General features: G+C 34.5%; 1 protein-coding gene across 1 annotated transcript in view; it reads right to left on the bottom strand.

The window, feature by feature from the left end:
* The window catches only part of Meltrin (disintegrin and metalloproteinase domain-containing protein meltrin), a 219648-nt gene that overhangs the window by 118908 nt on the left and 85933 nt on the right, over positions 1–14807 (bottom strand). The gene's annotated exons all lie outside the window — the stretch shown is intronic.

The following is a 14807-nucleotide window of genomic DNA, read 5'->3' as shown; positions in this document are numbered from 1 at the left end:
AAACATAATTTTAATAATAATAATTTGGGATGGTCCGATGCTCTGTAGGGAACTCGCTTGCACAGCGCGAGTGTAAACTGCGCACCCTAAAGTTTAAGTTTAGACTTACGGAATTCAATACATCCTTTGTGTGAAAGCACTATATGAAACAATACATTTATATAGCGCAGTTTAGTGACATTTCACTTCAAGTGCGCTTAACTATAACAAACGTAAAAACGGTAATTTAGTATTAGTGGTCATGTTCTTAAATTTATTCTTACAGTGTGGTTTACCCAATACAGATCTAAGATTATAACACTAAATATACTGTTTATATAAAGTGATGACAAAACTTAGAATAACAATAACAGCAGGACAGGACAAAACAAGAATAAAAAAAAACTAAAACATAATTTAAAACAGGAGATTGCAATGCTTTGAAGGTCATTAAGCAGATCTTAAACTCTATTCTTTCAGGGCATCGAAGCCAGTGAAGGCGATCCCTTAGAAGTGGGACAATACTAAGATTCACCAAAAATCATTCTCGCCGCAGCATTAAAAACTGATTGATTGGATTATTTGATTTGTTTCTGAGGTAGTTAAAACCATTTAAAGGAACGTATTGATTCTGAAATCATTATTGCCTGCTCTTGATTTCTAAATCTTGCAGGATGAATACGATGACATATAGTTCAAAATAATCCATCATTCCTTTTGCTAGCTATAGCTTTATATTAGATAGCTACAGCTATTTTGCGCAGAACGGCTTGTATTCAATAAATAACTACCGAATCAATGCCGTTCAAGCGGTTGGATTATATCCGTAAGTCTAGATCTTTTTACTCTCTAGTTTCTAGAATCCTTACTTCACCCTAAGATAAACAGAATTCAATTCCAGCTTTAGAAGACACAACAGCTGGAAAGTTTCATTTCACAATGCAAATCGCGACCGGGTTCTGGAATTTCACTTCCACTTGCAAGTTGCAATGAACCTACAGGCGTTGTCTGCAATAATGCCTTTCCACTTTCAAGTCTGCGAGGAATGCTTTTGACAAGAAAAGAGTGTGGAATAACTGCTGACTTGTGTCGAATGAACTGAAAGGGCAATAAGTTGGGTTTGTAGATACGAGTATGTAGGAACTAATTTCTTTAGCACTTGTTTCGACGTCTGTTAGTCTCTTAGAGTAGTTGTCACTTAGCTAGGTTGAAATTAAACCAATAAGAAAAAAAGTAATCCAGACAAGCAGGCGACATGCAAAACAAATGTTGCAGTTGAGACCAGTGTTTGGATATAATATTTATTCGTGTTTTAGAAATGTGAATTAAAAAATATTAGTTTTCTAATGTGAATGAGGTGATAGTAAAATGTACTTATTAAATTCTTGGTTAATATCTCGAAGCCTGACTTCCCGAATGACGAAATCCCGGAAGCACAATCCCGAATTACCAAAATTCTGAAGATGTTGTAGGTATATCGTCGTTTACATAAATAAACCACTCACTAGATCGATATCTTCGGGCTTTTTGTATGAAACAAATTGGTCCTACAAAAGCATTGATATGCCATTATATAGACAGTAGAATTCTCATTCGGAGCCTACTTATTACACAGTTTATTCCATAGACTTTCATAGTTTTTCATTGGTGCATATAGTTAGGCAACCATATGACGTCACAATATTTCGGTTCCAATTTTCAATCGGAGTCAATAAACTCGATTTTTGGCGAATCTGTGCAAGCGTCAAGTGATGTGGAATATTCCTCAATACGAACTTTTAATTTTCAAAATTGATTGTGGGAACCGCGCGATAAAGTAGGTACCAAAATTATTTCCATTTTTACAATAAATAATTCTGTATTTGAAATATCGTTTACTAACGGTGAAAGGAAGATTTCTGACGTCTCTCAAATTCGCCCACAAAAAATATTAAAATATATAAAGACAATGTTTCTTGGCAAAACAAGGAGCGTCCAACCCTGTTGTTACCCTCGTAAACCACATTCCCCTATCTGACATTTATCCAGATAGATCCCGCAATGTTTGGTCGGAGTATTGGGACATTGCTAGTCAATCCAAGGGAGCCTGCTATGCCTCAATACAAAGGACTATTCCATCAAAACCGTGGTTTCAGCAATTCCCTCATTTTTCCAAAAAATAAATTTCTTCACTCATTCGAATGAGGATCGGACATTGTTCCGTTCCTTCCCATCTTTTTAAAATTCACGTCATTGACTCCCCAGATTGTACATTCTGTGGTCTAAAAGTGGGAACTTTAGATCACATATTTTTTGGTTGTCCCTCTCTAAACAAATATCCTTTCTTCTATCAAGCCTTATCTAAAATTGCCTCCCCTCCATTCAACATCTCATCTCTTCTAAGTCTGAACTCGACTCCAATTTTCATTATAATTTTGAAATTTGCCTATTTAAATAAAATTAATATTTAAATTCACCTTTCATTTCTCAATAATTTTAAATGATGGCCAAGAACACCCTTGAAGGGTGAAAGCCAGAAATAATGGAAAAAAATGTTTCCGAGGAAAATATTTTGAAAATAATTCCAATTTCTTAAATTCTAAAATTATATGATCCAGTGATTTTTACTTAGATTCGATTGTCACTTATTAAATCTGCAGACCATACGATAACAAAAATATGCACTAAACAAGGGATTATTTATTCCCAAGAGAAAGCGAATTCGTGAGAGTATGCGTAATTAACGGAAGCGGCCTAATAATATTTGTTGGATAATTTGCACAGTGCCATTTTTTGTTAAAAATCACCCCAAGGGTGAAAGAAAGATCATATAAGGATTAATTCCTTCAGTCACAGCGATGATGTATCAAAATTCCAGCGTTCACAAAAACTTCGTGAAAAAAACATTAATTTAATATTATCATATAGCGATACAAGAATGCTGTTCCTCACAGGAGTCTAAAAATAAACAGAGTGGGCACACGGCACAAAAATAAACAGAAAATGAGAGTGCATTCTAACCTGCATAGTTTGGCAGAGCTGGAGATCTCACACGAGCCAACTTGACGCCTAATCTAAAAGCGTAGGTTTGGTAGTTACTACTTAAAAAAAACACGAAGAGTCTAGTCATTTTTCAAGTCCGAAATATTTAATTTAAATCATTCATATTCATGTGTTTAAAACTCAAACGACTACATCATGAGAAGGTTACTTAGTTGTTGATACTTTCATACTACTTTTCATGATACCTTCATTGCGACTGTATTTGAGGCAAAATCGTCACTTTGGTTGGACCGAATTTTAACTAACTTTACCTTGTTCTGTGATATTAGGTGTCAATGGTTGCAAAGAAGATTTCTCATAATCTATTTACCGATTTCTGATTTTCAGGTTGAATCTTTTGTAACGTATTCTAGTTAAACATATTTTAAAGGAAAATATTTAAATAGCACGTATACTAACCATTTTAGAGCATGCATAAATGTGCTGATAAAATTATATGAACCCAGCTAGGGTGTAATAATTAATTGTATAAGGTTCTAACTACATTTCACTAATGCCATTCCAAGATAGGGCCACGTTCTATTTGAATATTTTCCTATTCGATAAACATCACAACATACCCCCGATTGGGGATGCCATTATCCAACTGGTTGCGGAAAGTTGGGACTCTTGCGCGGTTTTCATGTCTAGTTTTCCCCGGACCCTAGCTGTTGAAACTCAAAATAAAACATTATAACCATATTCAATGCCTTGTTAAAAGATATTAAATTTAATGAATCAATTTAATACAAAGAAAATAATACAATAGTTTTCGTCTGAGAGGAAATGCTGTATCAAGAGGGAGGGGTCGATGTACAACCCTTTGTCGTCTGCGACCCGATAAGTCTCAATATTAATATTCAAATTGAAATGTTTCCAAGTTAATACTGGCACGCTCGACTTCTTTAGTTACACAACTTGGCATTACCATAATAAAGAAACAGCAGTGCTTACAAAGCCATAGAAATAATAATATAAACGAGGAACTTGAATGAGTAATTGATATAGCTCTCAACAATATTAATTTAGATTAGAAGTTGTGGGTAGATTTTAAAGGACTTTTCATCAATCATAGTATACATTACAATAAAGAAATATAAAACTTTGCAGGTTACGAATGACCTGATAATATTTGAAATACTACCATCATAATAGTGGCAAAATGTTCCCCGAGAAATTTTTATTTTATTTTAATTTATTTCTTTACAGACCATTATCCAATAATAAACAAATATTAAACATACTGAGGAACAATACATATGACAGAAGAGAATGGTACCTACCTACCAAATAATATACACCTGAAAATAGCAATGACAGATTTGCAAAAACATGCATCAGGAAGATAATCATGTCGGAATAAGGTTTTGATGGAATGTTTTTTGCAATGTTGGAGGCTTTAGATAGGAGAGGATTAAACCGCGACATCGAGTGGGAACCCGAAGCCGGTGTCCACTCGGCTTCTAAACAGGTTATTATAAATATAGGCAATTTATCATACATTCAAAAGAAATTCAAAATTCAAAAAAAATATTTATTGTACAAAAATACAGAGTACAAAGAGTATAGGGTATAGGTTATAGGTTACATCCTATTTCTTCCAGCTAACCCAACATATACAAATTATATTATATAATCCAACAATTACATGTTAACAAATGTATGCAAATAATAAATAAAAAAAGAGGTATTTAATTTACGTAAGGTATTCATTTAAGGGGTAGTGACATTTGTTTAAAATAAATGTTTTTAGTGATGATTTAAATTTAAGTATGTCGGTTATTTGTTTGATGATACGTGGAAGGTTGTTATATACTTTAATGGGCATGTAGTGTGGTCCTTTTTGAAATATAGTTTTGTTTGCTTTTGGGATCAGTAAGTTTTCTGTGAACCTTGTAGCGTGTTTATGTGTTGAGTTTTTTTGTGGGAACTTTTCTGGAGATGATCGAACTAACAGGCATAACTCTATTATATATATATATATCCGTCGCTGTCAGAAGTTTGAGATTTAAAAAAAATGGTCTACATGAATCCCGGTGATAAGAGTTTGTAATTTTTCGTATGCACCTCTTTTGGATGATAAAAAACATCTTTGGCGTTTACTGAGTTTCCTCAAAAAACAAAGATATTTTTAAGGGTGTCTAGAACAAAAGAAAAGCTACTGATTTTTGCTACAACTTTAGATACATGTTCTTTCCAGTTTATATTTGCATCTAGTTGTATTCCCAGCAGTGGACAAGTTTGGCAAGGTTCGATATGGTTGTTATTTTAGTTAACATTTATGATTATAGGTGTAACTTGTACTGGACAAAATTTTAGAAGTTCGGTTTTGTTTGTGTTAAGCGACAGATTTTGTGATAACAGCCAGTTTGCTATTGATTGACAAATCTCATACATATTATTATAATTATGTTGAAGAGTGGTTCTCCATCCATAATCGAAAAGTTGCTACAAATTAGTTTAAATCTGTTTAGTGACCAAATTTAAATAGCCAGTTAGGTACTCTAATTTGGGATTGCCATATTCCCACTGACTTGGAACTATAGTGCAGAAATCACATATCAAAAAAATACTCCAGCCCCAAAAGTACCTACTGACCTACATACATAGCTAAGCGGAGCAAAATATCAGGGTTATTAGATAAACTTAATTGTGTATTAACTTAAAAATTAACTAATAACTTAAAAATTAACTAATAACTTAAAAATTAACTATTAACTTGAAAATTAACTCTTCTACACTACAAAGATTTTTTTTTCACAAAATGTTAATTTAAAATATCCCCTGAGGCTGAGAAACCATTCAATTTTTTTTATCAACGCTGTCGTATCGCAAGTTGGGGAAAATGTTGTTGATTTTTTTTATGAATTCATTTATATTTTAAAATAAGATACTTTTTCTGATTATACTTTGAGATTGAAGCTGACTATTAATAAAAAAACAACAGCAAACAATGTGGATTGTTTTTTAGTCACAATACAGTTGTTAGTGCAGTAAATTACAGTAAAAAATGTTAAAGCTAAAATTACTTGAAACGATAAATTAATTTTGCCTGAAATGACAACAATGACAAACGCCCTTGAGATTATGTCATGGTTAAATTAATGGGTTTGATACAATTGGCATAATAGGTATTATAAACGATGTGATGTTTTAATGCCGGTTAGTAGTCGAGTGGAAAAATGCGTCGGGTTACCACCCAGGCGTTAAGACCTCCATCATTACACAAGTAAAATTTTCCGACAATAATGATGGTAGAAGAAGAAATTCAAATATTGTCAGGTTATTTAAAGCGAGAATATTTATTAAAAAAAATATATAAAAAAATACACTCGAGTCGAGGCATTTTCCGAGGTGAGACAGCTTCACTATAATACCGCGTAATTGTTACTAGGATCATTATTGCTTTTGTAATAGCTGCGCACGCACTCAGGCCTCTTTTTTTGACTTGAGCACAAAAACCAGGAATAAAACCGGGATAAAGAGATATTATTTCATTTTGAGCAATGATTATTAATCTGAAACACCCTTAAATCTCACAACACCTTAATTGTGGATGTCAGAGTCTCACTATCTCCGGTTAAAAGTGAGCAGACAGGACTCTAGTTTTTGACTTCTAGATTTTGTAATTTAGAATAAAAAAAACATTGTGATACAGAGGCATACAAATAAATAAATAAATACACACACCACACATTGTGCTGTCCTCATAATAAATTCTCTCTTTCCACTTATTTAATCCGAGAAGAAGAGTACAAAATTATTATCTATTGTCTATGATAATTCGCACGTTTTTTCCGGGAACCTTTTATTGTCTGTGGCGCTACAAGTTGACCGGAAAGAGGTGCGGCGACGGGCGGAAGTATCAATATTCTTTCGTTTCCCGCCAAATAATAACATATGATGTAGACAGAGTTTATTATTATGTAAATGTAAAAATGCAAATGGACGGTCCCTGGTGAGATGACACAGCGGAAGTGACGTATGTGCTGTCGAATATTGACTTTCCAAAAGTAAAAGGGAGTAGCCCTCAACGTTTTCGAACCCCTATTTTGTTTTAAGGTAGCTGATGGTGGAATGTTTGTCTTTCTTTTTAAAAAAAAAAAAAAAATATATAAAATTTTAACAACTCCATAAAATTTACACATTAGTACAAAAAAAATTCTTTCACATAACCATTTTTTTAACATACGTTTCCTTCTGTGAGTCAATTCACAGCTTTTTATTGAATTTGGTAACATGTTGTAAATTATTGGAACGAGGTATTCTAGAGTTCTTTCACCGTATTTATTCAGGTATCTGGGAACTACAAGTCCATCGTTTGCAATTAGTCTTGTATTATGAACATGTGTCACTATCTTATTTCAGATTGAGATGTATGCTGACTCGCAATTTTAAGCCAAAATATAGCACGAACAGATAGTAAATTTACAGAATTGTATAGTAGTGACTTTGGTACGTCATGTTTTTGTTCGTATTTAGTTTTGTTTAATAATAATTTTACCAAAGAATATTGTAAATTTTGGACTGAAAGAAGATTTCTATTGTAAAAAACAAGTATTATAATAAATTATTTCAATTTTTGAAAACTGTGGAATTCCATTTTAATACGACCTAGTTAAAAACCGCTATAAAGTGGGAAAAACCTAAAAAAAAATCGATTAAAAAGAAGGTCGTATCAGGTAATAGTCACATTTCCCTCCCAGCGAATTTTAATTATGGTTTCAAGTTATTTTTTAGCTTTGTAAAAACACTTTTAATTTTTTTTAAATCATTGAAGAAGATAATACTTATAAATCTAAAGGAAACATGAAACAGAACAAGACACAGAAAAATAAAAAGGTTACCCAGGACCTGTCTTACCAGGACAATGCGACAACCTGCTATAACCAACACGGCCAATGGCACCTAATTATATTAACTACTTCATTTTTCTAGGACTGACGCGTGTGACGATGGGTACAGATCTCATGATTTCCAGTTGAGGCCGTTATCTTTTTAATATTCTGTGTCTTGTTCGATTTCACGTTTCCTTTAAAATTATTAGTATTATCTTCTTATTCAATGGTATATTACATTGATGTCTATAACCTTCAAAAGTTATTCCCATAAAATTGAATACATTTTTTATTCAGATGTTTTTTTTTACAATTGTATTTTATGCTAGTCTTAAAAAACTGAGTACCAAAATTCAGTTATATTGTAAAAAATATGAGGTGTTATTTGATGAAAGTGGAAATTAATAATCATTAATAGTAATAATTAGTATAAGGTCAGCGGATATAGATATTTAATTTTTTTTCAATAAATATTTACACGAAGATGCAGTACATTTTCTTTTTACTGTCACACTAGGCTAATGCCCGTGTTGTGGTAGTCATCGACTAATCATGTTAGTAATCGTCTAATCGAACTTTCTAGGTCAAATAAATCGACCCGTATACTATGATCGCTCTTTTCGTGTAGCAGGCCCGCTCATCTGGAATAGACTTCCCTCAGCTCTTACTAATCTCCAGAAATTGGCTGAATTTAAACGGGCTTTAAAAACAAAATAATTAAAAAAATCTTACCATTCATAAATCTTAACTTCTATTCGATATTTTATAATAAGCCATATTCTAAAACTTCCGGCAATTTTTTGGTTTCGGTTTCCTCCTTGTACCTTTCAAAATCTCTGCTCAGAAATTCTCATTTCTGAGCACAAACTGCCTAATTTTTTATATTATGTTTTTAGTTTTAATGTTCTTGTCCTGTCCTGCTGTTATTGTTATTCAAAGTTTTGTCATCACTTTGTATAAACAGTATATTTATTGTTATAATATTACATCTGTTTTGGGTAAGGCACACTGCAGGAATAATTTTAAGAACATGACCACTAATACTAAATTACCGTTTAAGTTTGTTATAGTTAAGCGTACTCGAAGTGAAATATATAAATACCATGTTGTTATTATTATTATAACATTTTGATCAAATGTGGGTTGTTCCCTTCTACCCTTTCAGGCTCGATATTAAATTATCATAAAAGCGGGTATTATCTGCTCTGGGTAGGTTTCGTATTACACCATGGGATATTCAATGGGTTCTTTAACACGAAACGAATATTAGTCACAGAGGTATACAATATCCACGCCCGTGCTAAAATTAATGGTAATTATGTTCGGCAGATGACACACCTAGAAAAAAAAGTATACATCGGGGAGTTCAATTTTTAGAATTTTTAGTCATATTGACTGTAAATAGCGCAAGGGTGGTAAAAGACCTGTCATTAAATGAGACTAAAACAACTAACTAACTAACCACCACGCCGTTTCCCCGCAGGGGTAGGCAGAGAGGACGGACCGCCAAACAACTCGGTCTTGGCACACACTCCTTGCCTCATTCACATTCATACATCGTGTCATACATACTCTTTTATTATTCTGGCTCTTGACATGGCCCGACTCGAGTATCTGATTCACTTGATCGCGCCATGTCCCCGACTTCTGCTACCATTCAAATTTGCATTGTATATTCTCCATACACTCCTTTCTTAGCTCATTCACTCTACATGCCCAAAGCATCTAAGCGTCCCTTTCTTGATCTTGCTCATAACGCTTAGATCGGCCTTGCACTCTTTTCGGATCTCCACATTTCTCACACGATCATACATAGTTTTATCACACATACGCATCAGAAATCTCATTTCAACAGCATTCAATCTACTTTCATCCTTTCTTTGCAAGTTCCATGCCTAACTTCCATACACCAGGGTATGGAAGTTAGGCATGGAACATCCACCTTGTTTGGACATTTTTTTTGTTAGCGCCAACTGCGTTCAGTCCTCAATATTTGTAATGATAATATTTGGATGATTTGTATAGCGCCGTTTTTGTGCAAAATCACCTCAAGGGCGCTGTACAAATGTATAATACATTTCTACAATGATCTATGTTAATACTAACTATATATGGAGATATATAATTAGTAATAACATAAAAATAAAAAAAAACTCTAAATTGAAATTATCACAAATTAATCATACTAGATTACTAACAAAAGTGCCTAAAAAGGACACCAAAAAAACAAAGAAACCATTTTTGTACATTTTGCATGGCGTCAAATTTCCCGGATTGCCTGCTGGCAAAATCCTAATTATGTTTAGACAAAGGGGAGATAATTAACCTTAATAAAAGGCTCCACTAACACCTCGAATGAGACAATAGCGCCTTTGAAGGGTAATCTTTCTTCAACGCGCACCGAAATAATTAATATTTTCAAATACTTCATTTCGAAGGTTGCATCTCCAAGGGGCAATTTACTCGCAGTTTTCACATTCAGAAATATTACATGTATTTGGATTATATTGCAAAGTGGAAACACTTCGATCTTTTGACAAGCTTATCAACTGATGACAATTCAATAGACATCTGAAACGGGGTTAGAATTTTGCTATAGTAACGGATTTGAACTAGCAACCTCTGTCCATAAAACCAAAAAAGCTCGTAAAATTTAACGACTCTACCGCGTGTTGTTGATATACAGCCATTAAATGAAAAAGGCAAGTGTATACGGTCTTAAAAATACACACGCCTCATCAAAAAACACTGTACCGCTTATCTCTCAAACTCGTTAAGCATTCAGTAGATTTTCCACCTAACAAACTACCATTTTCCGGCTAAGTGTTGCATTGCGATGGCGCTTAGCTTAGATAAAACATAAGTGTTCTCAAATCGACCGAAACCACACTCGTTAAAACCTAAATCAATTCGCTTTGAACTATAAACCGATTATCTCTTGTCTTTCTTCTAGCATAAATAAATAGGGTTGTCAAAAAGGTTTGATCAAAAATGTTAAATTAAGGTGACAAATAAGATAACAAATTGTTACAAAAAAGGTTAGGTAGGCAGGGTATGTTCGCGTATAATGTAAAAACTCTAATTATGAGACATTAAAAGAAATCTCCGATGGTGAGTGTTGGCATTTTGAATTTTGAACTCATTTTTCGACGCCATATTGCTTTTGCTTTAACTCCTTTGAAGCCGGGTGGTAGTAACGGTAACTAAGTAACTACTTCTTCTTCCTTTGCTCCCTTGAGCAATCTTCACCCCGCAGACTACAGGAATGAAGCGGAACCCTGATTTAGACTTTTTTTCAACGTTTGAAATACTGTCTGCGAATCAATTTATGGTTCTATTTATAAAGTGGACTGTAATCAATAATTATTACTTTTAAATTCGACACAACTATTTGAATATCTGGTAATCAGTTAGAATTGGGAAGGGATTCTGACTTACCCCTGGTATTATTGTTCTGAGGGATTATTATTATTATAAAGATATTATGTGCATACGTTTCCGTAATAGATTCGATATTATACACACCGAGGAAGCACTTACCATGTTTACGGCACAGGCTTTCTTAACAGACTGGTTTGTACAGTAAATTGTTGCAATGTCTCCTTGTACTCTTTACTATCGGACAGGGAAAGGTGATTGGATAACAGGTAATTGGGTAGAGGAATTCAGGAACATACGTTAAAGGGAGATGCATATAGTTGCGTCTATTGTAACATAATGAAATTACGATGAACATATAGACATATGAATATTAGTAGACCTGCCCTAAGTGATTAAAAGCGTATTATCCCCACTCCCCATACCGGTTCCATTGGAGCCGGCTGGGCTCGCGTATGGCCTCAAGTGAAATTTGAAAACGTGACGTCATCATTCTTGTGCGAACTATGGTCGAGGCATCATCGGTTCATTTTACGAAATAACACGGCAAAATGTTGACTTGTGATATGAAAACTTGTAAAAATAGATGTGAAAAAGAGAATAAACCCAATTGTCGTATTACATTCCATAAGTAAGCATTATTTTACTTTATTTTAAGCTTATTCACACCGTATTATATGGATCAGTTTTAGAAACATATACTATCACATCACAATGTAGCGATTCTCAAGTGTGCTCATCGTTGTTTACTGGGGTAAGTAAATTATGAAACATTTGTAAAAGTGTCTTAACTAAATACTCTGAAACTAACTACGACTCTGCAAACAGAAGAAATTTACTTTGCCGAATTTGGACTTCGCAAATTAGTTCATAACGTGGCGAGTAATTTGCGCTCCCATGTAAAAATGTCTATTCATTTAAAAGCAGATTTTACTTTTAAGAACTAAATGGTGATATTATAATGCGAGATGCCTATTTACTGTCAGATTGATTTATTGACGAATCACAGTCAGCTTAACCCCCTTCGTTCTTCAACAGTTGATTTTACCCCTCGCCATTATCTTCTCGTCTATTAATTCCTATGTCTGTGGATGAACACCATAATCATATGAAAATAATTTTTAATTATTTTTTAATGATAAACTAATGTTAAGGCTAGGTTTTGAACATAGCATAAAGGATAACAAATAATTATAAGCAATAATTATTTGTTATCCTTTATGCTATGCATATAAACATTAGTTTATCATTAAAAAATAAAAATATTTGATAAGTCAAAAATATTTTACCAACAAATGAAGATATAATATGTCTCTACGCCATCTAGTGAGAAATTTAGCACTAACAAAGCCTTTCCTACATAAATAAAGTTGGTTGTTTACAGGTGGAAAAAATATAATAAGCAGTAATTATTGATTGAGGTACTAGTACATATTGAATTATTTGCGGGTTGGTAATAAGCCGACATAGCTCATTGGTTTCAGAGCACCTGACCGGACATCAGAAGGTTCAATTCTCGTTGGCGGCATTTATTTTTATTCGGGAGATATTTTCAATTTGTATTGATATTTCAGGCGACTAATTATTGCTTATAATTGTTTAATAATTTTTAAGTTATGAAAACCCTGATACAATAATAAAGCCTAGCTTACAGGACATAGGCTGTTGCAACTAGCGACCATCATACAGCCGTATTATTTCTACATAATATTAGTATATAACCTCGGGGCTACATGTACCAGACAAGAGAACTGTACATAATTACACACAGTATGTTCCGCAGAGATTATCGCAAATAGACTTGCAAGGGCCACCGGCCATATCTGGCCGTATTCGCGCAAGGAGCCGTGGAATAGATTATTCGCAAAGAATCAATCAAAATGTTCAAGAAGTGATTTGTGGTAACTGGTAACTTTGAATGATTGGTATATTTAATCATTTGAGATTTTCACAGCCAAAAGTATTATCGTAATTAATTTTTGGGTTACTATGCAGTGTTTGACTTTTTCCTTCTTCAGCCAACGTTCTGGATCTGTTTATTTTTTAACTTTTATTTACTTTAAATGTTTTTTACATTACCCCACACAGGAGTCCCTGAGAAAAATGATTTCCCTCCAGGGCCTGGGTCATCTTTGAGGATGTTGTTTGGAGTGTTTTTTAATGAAAGAAAGTAGAGGAAGTTCTGGGAAGGAAAAGGATATGAAGGATGGGTAGGAATCTAGGGATCAGTGTGTTCAGGAGTGACGGACGTAATAATAATAATAATAATTGGATAATTTGTATAGCGCCGTTTTTGTGAAAAATCACCTCAAGGGCGCTGTACAATTTATTTCCTAGGATCTGCATTTGTTATTTAGACCAACTGTGCCAGCACGAGGTTCGTCATCCGTTCAGGCATGTGTCTGCCGCCAATATAGCGCTGACATGTATCTGCTGCCAATAAAGAGCGCTGACACAACATCCTCACATAGACAACAAACCTTGGCAGCACCGCTGTGACGCTCGACGAAGACAGAAGATGGAGACTCTGCTGCAAGAGTCCTAGGTAGCGAAGGAACTGTACCAGCTGCTGCAGGGAGAGAGACTACCCCGTCCACCAACTGTGCCAGCACGAGGCTCGTCATCCGTTCAGGCATGTGTCCGCCGCTAATATAGCGCTGACATGTGTCTGCTGCCAATAAAGAGCGCCGACACAATATCCTCACATAGATAACAGACCTTGGCAGCACCGCTGTGCAAAATCACCTCATCCTAGTTTACCTTAGTCTCTCCAGTCACCTCCCAGCCTTTCATGCCACCTAGTGCATCCTCTCGACCCTTTCAGACTCCTTCCTGGCTCCAATACATTCTTTCTATTGTCGTGATCCGACGATTTCACACCTCTGTCTCAGACCCTTAGGGCTCGCTAATCGCAGGCTATCATAAGCAAAATCTTGAACCAAAGTCAAAGTGAAGTTTATGAGTGTCATCTGTAACAAAAGTCGGATCTACCCATCCCACTGCAGCGCAATTTTTCAGCAGGTCATGTTCGCAATATTAATTATAAATCAAAAAGCACACATACAGGCTGGGGCAAAAGTAATCACCCGATGTTCTTTTGCCGTAATTTTTTAATAATTTATTTAATTATAATGGAAACAATTATTCCGCGTTCTTGCGGAGTAAACCGATTCATGTCTTGTCGATTTGTATTCTGCGTTTGTTTACTTCACAAATGTCAACCGAATTGACATTTGGCGCCATTTGAAAAAGTTATAGCGTTTTCCAATAGGGTGATTACTTTTGCCCCAGCCTGTATAACTAGAAGTCACAACATAAAAAATAGATAGAGAAGAATAACATTTCAAGTGACCACAATACAAAGACATAAACTACATAGGCAGATATAACACAGTCAACACACTCAAAGGACACAACACTTAATCACTTTCCATATTTACACTTTACGTGCATACAATCGATGGATACTAATGTATTTATAAACAACTAGCTGTACCCCGCTACGTATTGCTGTGGAATCAGTCTATCTGTGCAATAGTGCGCGTTGCATTTACGTCCAACAGATGGCGCTATTTTTAAAAAGCATATTTT

The sequence above is a fragment of the Hesperophylax consimilis genome, chromosome 25 (genome assembly GCF_061612785.1).
Source record: "Hesperophylax consimilis isolate HC1 chromosome 25, BYU_Hcon_1.0, whole genome shotgun sequence".
NCBI lineage: Eukaryota > Metazoa > Arthropoda > Insecta > Trichoptera > Limnephilidae > Hesperophylax > Hesperophylax consimilis.
Note: the sequence above shows the minus strand (reverse complement) of the source record. Positions and strands in the feature narration are given on the sequence as shown.